Raw genomic sequence first — 6,536 nt, 5'->3', positions numbered from 1 at the left:
AAAACTTAACTGATCACCACGTTTCATCTGGTCTGTTTAGAGACTGACTTTAAGTGCAGTATACTTTTTTTTTTTTAATCCCTCTTGATGGAGATGGGCCAATTGGAAAAACATTTACATTTCTGAATTTCTAATTTTGGGGGAGGTGTAACTAGACTTAAAAAAAAATAGTATTGTACAAATAGTTCCCGTGTACCTTTTACTCATCTTCCTCAAGTGCTAATATCTCATGTAATTATACTATGATTATCAAAACCAAAAAATGAGTGTTGTTTCAATATGATTACCTAACTCACAAACCTTTCTTTATCATTTGTCCCACTGATAGATATCTTTATCTTTCATAACCTTCATACATTTGAAGAATACTAGCCAGTTATCTTGTAAAATATCTCTCAGTTTGGGTTTGTCTGGTGTTTTCTTGTGATCAAATTTAAGTTACACATTTCGGCAAGATTACTACAGAAGTAATAGTGAAGTGCTCTTCATGGTAGATCATATCAGAAGAAACATGATATTGTTAAGTCTCATTATTGGTGACATTAACTTAGACTACTTGGTTAGGGTGGTACCTGCCGGGTTTCTCCACTCTACAATTACTGTTTTTTCCCATTGTATTTAAAAAATATCTTATGGCTGGGCACAGTGGCTCACGCCTGTAATCCCAGCACTTTGGGAGGCCGAGGTAGGTGGATCACCTGAGGTCAGGAGTTCAAGACCAGCCTGGCCAACATGATGAAACCCCATCTCTACTGAAAATACAAAAATTAGCCAGGTGTCATGGTGGGTGCCTGTAATCTCAGCTACTCGGGAGGCTGAGGCAGGAGAATCGCTTGAACCCAGGAGGAGGAGGTTGCAGCGAACCAAGATCGCACACTGCACTGCAGCCTAGGCGACAAGAGCAAAACTCCATCTTAAAAAAAAACAATACCACACCCTGCCTTCACCAAGCAGTGACTTATCTGACAATGTGCCCTCTGCTTGGGGGGCAGCTAGTGGCTCCAGGAAGAGAAGGCAGACAAGGGAGGAAGCAGAATGTGTCCTCTGAATCAGGCTGGGTATATTGAGGACTTGGGGAGAGGGGCTTCTGAAGGGCTCAAATTTCAAGAGGAACCATAGGAGAGGTTCTAGAATGTGCTAATTTAGGAAAGGAAGGTTCCAACAAAGAGCAAGCATAGGAGAGGGAAGAAAGCCCAGGATACGCCGGTGTGCCAGTCAGGTGACTGGGCAAAGAGCAGTGTCAATACTGGAAGGGAAATCTGGTGCAGTAGAGCACTCAGGCAAAAGCCCACTTAACCAGGAACAAAAGAGCCAAAAGAGCCAAAAGAGCCAATTCATCCTAAACCTGGGAACAGAAGAATGCTTGAATAACCAGCAGGGGAGGCTAAGGGGACAGGCTGGAAGAGCTAACATTCACACCATGTGCCAGGTACGATTCTAAACACTTTCATGTGTTTGCTTGTTTTAACCAGCAGCAACAGCTCCGTGGCATGGAGGTTATTAGCATCCCCATTTTACAAAAAAAAAAAAAAAAAAAAAAAAAAAACTGAGAAACCAAGTATATAGCTGGTAAGTAATGTAATCTGGGTGCAAAACCACGAAGCCTATGTACTTAAGAAGCATCCTATCACATAACCCAAAGCAGCAGCATACAGAACAAAACTGGGAAGAACAAGTTAATGTTTTCTAGTGAGTAACATGAGATTGTATTCTTACAATTTACCTCATCCATCAGTAGATTGTACTCTGAGATTCTTTCATATATAGCAAAGGCATTTGTTCACGTGACAGATTTTGAGCACACTGTACAACAACCAACACATACATTGGTTTGGCAAATATTTACTGGTCACCTCCTATTCCAGGCCTTAGGCTAGATGATAGGAATTCCTGGAATTTACAGTTAAATGCAGGAACTCCATGGTCACAAATTATTACTGGAGAATGCAAAATAAATAAGAACCCTTAAGTTTTAGCCAGGCATGGTGGTGCACACCTGTAGTCCCAGCTACTTGGGAGGCAGAGGCACAATAATTGCTTGAACCCAGGAGGTGAAGGTTGCAATAAGCCAAGATTGCACCACTGCACTGCAGCCTGGGTGACAGAGTGAGATCCTGTCTCAAAACAAAACAAAACAAAACCTCAGGTTTAAAAAAAAAAATACTTTAAAACTTTAATTTTAAACACTATTACTGATTGCTCATCATGTACCAAAAACTTCACATGTAATTACAATGTTGCTATAATAACTCTGCACCTATTTTAAGATGAAGAAAAGTAGGCACTGAAAAGTTAAATAAATTAGCTGTAGTCAGAGTAAATAAGTGGCAGAGATTTAAATCTAGATCCCACTGATAGGAAAGTTCATGCTCCCTTGTGGCTCTACACTGAAATACAGAAATCCTGTAAAAAGAATGAAAGTCAGTGATAGTGAACTAAAGCTCCATGGACTTTCTAAATCATAATCACAATTTTTCTTATAGTTAAAGTATGTAAATTTTTACAAAAAGTTCATATGTGTATTGGGCAGGGAGTGGATTTGAGAGCAGGGCCATGTTGGATCAAAGGCCTGCTAGTTCTGAAGTAGTCTTTAAAGAAAATACGTGGCCCAGTGTGGTGGCTCACGCCTGTAATCCTAGCACTTTAGGAGGCCCAGGTGGGCGGATCATCTGAGGTCAGGAGTTCGAGACCAGCCTGGCCAGTATGGTGAAACCCCATCTCCACTAAAAATACAAAAAAAAAATTATCCATACGTAGTGGCAGATGCCTGTAATCCCAGCTACTGGGGAGGCTGAGGCAGGAGAATCACTTGAACCAGGACACCAAGGTTGCAGTGAGCTGAGATCATGCCACTGCACTCCAGCCCGGGCAACAAGAGCGAAACTCTGTCTCAAAAAAAAAAAAAAGTACTGATGCCCAGGTCCCACCCACAAAGATTCTGATTTAATCTGATTTAATTGGTCTGGGAAGTGGCCTGGACATCAGGACTTTTAAAAGCTCTCCAGTTGGTTCTAATGTGTAGTCAAGGTTGAAAATGGTTAATTTTAGAAACATAAGATGTTGTTTGGTTTTCATCTAACTATTTAAAAATACTTGGTGAATTGCTTGTGTCTAGGCAGGCCAGTCCCAGAATTCCTGCCCATCCAGGGGTTGAGAGTCTGAACTATAGCCCATTGACTGCATTAGATGGGGTCTCTGTTGGCCATCTCTTTCAGACTAAGGCAACAGGACACACCCTTGGGCTGTGTACTTCTGCTGCCCTGCGAAGCCCAAGTGTCAGAACTGCTACTGCCAAGCTGAGGGAAGTCACAGTTTACAGAGACCAGAACAGCCCTCCCACAACCCACTCCATGTCTGCTTTCATGTGCATACACCCTGCCTGGAAGGTTGAGAAACAGTAATATTTAACTCTGGAGGGCCAGCCTCCTGGCTGGAAAGTCAAAGTTGATTTTAACGCTGTTACACTCTAGTGTGGAAAGAGAGGCTGCCTACCCTTACTTGTGAAAATAGAACTTTTCTATAATGGCTACAGTTCCAAAGTTCGGTCCTTTCAAATATATCACCACCTTATCCATATGTTTTTGTATTACATTCTAAAAATGTTCTGTAAATTTTTTATCAGGGGAGGTTAACATATTTTATTTTATTCAAAACATTTTCAAATGATTATACATTGTTCTAAGGGAGAATGCAAAAACCTTGGGAAAATTTTCTTCCTTGAATAAAGTTCACTGTACTTATTTCCACTCTCCAGATACACTGTACCTGTGGCATTTCTCTGTGCACCAGTTTTATTACTGTTGTACCTAATATGTGAGAAATGATTTGTTGTCTAGGAGACACCAATAAAAGCAAAAGAACTTAAGGCATGTATATTTTTAAAGCAAAAAAAGCCAACAGGTTTTATACATATAGTGTCATAAATATATATAACATTCATCAATTTCAAAGGCTTCAAGTTATCTGACTTATGCTGTTTGGTTAACGCCTACATTACTATAAATGATCTCAGGATCATGAAAGGCCTTTAAAAAGAGTGTTAGTATGTTAATATGACCCGAGGCTTGAAAATGCATTTCCATTATGACTCAAAATAGAACATAAAAGAACGCTACAACACCAACGCTATATTGTACAATTCAGGAGAATGAAGTCAGTGAGATCCTAAGTTTCACAAAGGCAGGGACCACATGTGTTTTACTCAATGTTGCATGTGCAGTACTTAGCACTACTGACTGACACAAGATGAGTAATCAGTCAGTAAGGGTTTGTTTAGTAAGAATACATAGAAGGGGATATGTTATGGAAAGTGAATGGGTGAGCACTTCACAAATTCTAGTATGAATACCTTTTTACAGTTTTGACCAAATGTATTACTCTTGCTATACTCTTTGCATAGCAAATAAAATATTTTAAAATAATGATGATTATTAAGACTGTGTAGTCATGGGTATATTGTCAGGACTCTTGGTTGCAAATGACAGAAACCCCACTCCACTTATTTTAGGCAAATAAGGAAAATGTTTTTTGCTCACAAAACTACATACATATAAAATTCCAGTTTCTGGCCAGGCACAGTGACTCAGGCCCATAATCCTAGCACTTTGGGAGGCTAAGGCGGGCAGATTTCTTGAGTCCAGGAGTTCAAGACCAGCCTGGGCAACATGGCAAAACCCCATCTCTACAAAAAATACAAAAATTAGCTAGGTGTGGTGACACACACCTATAGTCCCAGCTACTCCGGAGGCTGAGGTGGGAAGATCACTTGAGCCTGGGAGGCATAGGTGGTAGTGAGCCCAGATTGTGCTACTGCACTCCAGCCTGGATAATGGAGACCCTATTTCAAAACATAATAATAAAATAAAATTCCAGTTTCCAAGCTGGCTTTAGCATAGCTATTTCCAGATACTCAAATGATGCCCTCAGGAATACTTTCTCTTCTCTCTCTCTCTCTCTCTCTCGCTTCCCTTCCTGCATGCTTTCCTTATTAGCTTTATTCTCAGGCAGGTTTTCTGTGTACGATGGGAAATATGGCCCCTGCAGTTCACAGAGCTCTTATAGGGTCCCTCTTTGAATATCTGTATCAGCTGCCAAAAACATGGTTGGCCCTGCTCATGGTCACAAACTCATTCTTAGATCAATTTCTGTTTCCAAAAGAGTAGGGTACCATGACTGGCCATCCATAATCACTCAGGGCAAGGGAGAGGCAGTTCTCAAAATATAGGCTATGGAACAAACAACTAACATTATCTATGAAGTTGTGCAAAGGACTTCAAATATAACACTAAGTTGTTTTAAAGGATGGAGAATCATGTATTTGTTAGGATGACATTTTTATTGATTCATCGGTTACTCAAGTTCAAAATTAAAGTCTTAACTTGCCAAAAGATATTCTTCTACTTCCAAAATTACATGTTTTGTAATAAATCTAATTTTCTCGAATTTAAATAAGGAAATCAGAAAATTTCCAGGTCAGAAAAAGGAAGAAATCATCAATTGCTTGAAAATCAGATCTTTAGAGGCTGGGTGCGGTGGCTCACGCCTGTAATCCCAGCACTCTGGGAGGCCAAGGCATGTGGATCACGAGGTCAGGAGATCAAGACCCTCCTGGCTAACACAGTGAAACCCCGTCTCTACTAAAAAATACAAAAGAAGTATCCGGGCGTGGGGGCGGGTGCCTGTAGTCCCAGCTACTCGGGAGCCTGAGGCAGGAGAATGGCATGAACCCGGGAGCCGGAGCTTGCAGTGAGCCGAGATCATGCCACTGTACTCTAGCCTGGGCGACAAAAGCGAGAGACTCCGTCTCAAAAAAAAGGAAATCAGATGTTTAGAAAGACAGATTAAAAGCAGGCAGATTAGGGGAGTGTGAAGAGAAAAACATTAAAGGGTAATCAATGCTAAAGATCTATGATTTTTATACAAATTCTAGGCAAAGGTCAATAGGACAATTAGTTAAACAGATGATTTGTGAGCATTTCCAAAAAAATTGATCATTCGCTCAGAATTATTATTGAGGCAAGAATTGCTGTGAAGTCTGATCCATATACCCACCTTGTTAACTCAGAGAAGGAACTCAGTAAATACTTGTTTGACTGATCCATACCTTATAGTAGATCATGTACAAAATTGCTCTTTTATCCCACAGATCATTTACATTTCTCCTTTAAAAGTTTATCTTCAAACATCCCAGTACCTTGGCTCACTAAAAAGAAAAAAGTTAAGGCATAAAATAGAACAAAATGGGCCGGGCGCGGTGGTTCACACCTGTAATCCCAGCACTTTGGGAGGCCGAGGCGGGAGGATCACAAGGTCAGGAGATCAAGACCATCCTGGCGAACACAGTGAAACCCCGTTTCTACTAAAAATACAAAAAATTAGCCGGGCGTGGTGGCCGGCGCCTATAGTCCCAGCTACTGAGAGGCTGAGGCAGGAGAATGGTGTGAACCCAGGAGGTGGAGGTTGCAGTGACCAGAGATCGCGCCACTGCACTCCAGCCTAGGCGACAGAGCCAGACTTTGTCTCAAAAAAAAAAAAAA

The sequence above is a fragment of the Rhinopithecus bieti genome, unplaced genomic scaffold, assembly GCF_001698545.2.
Source record: "Rhinopithecus bieti isolate Rb0 unplaced genomic scaffold, ASM169854v2 scaffold_3062, whole genome shotgun sequence".
Classification (NCBI taxonomy): domain Eukaryota; kingdom Metazoa; phylum Chordata; class Mammalia; order Primates; family Cercopithecidae; genus Rhinopithecus; species Rhinopithecus bieti.
Note: the sequence above shows the minus strand (reverse complement) of the source record.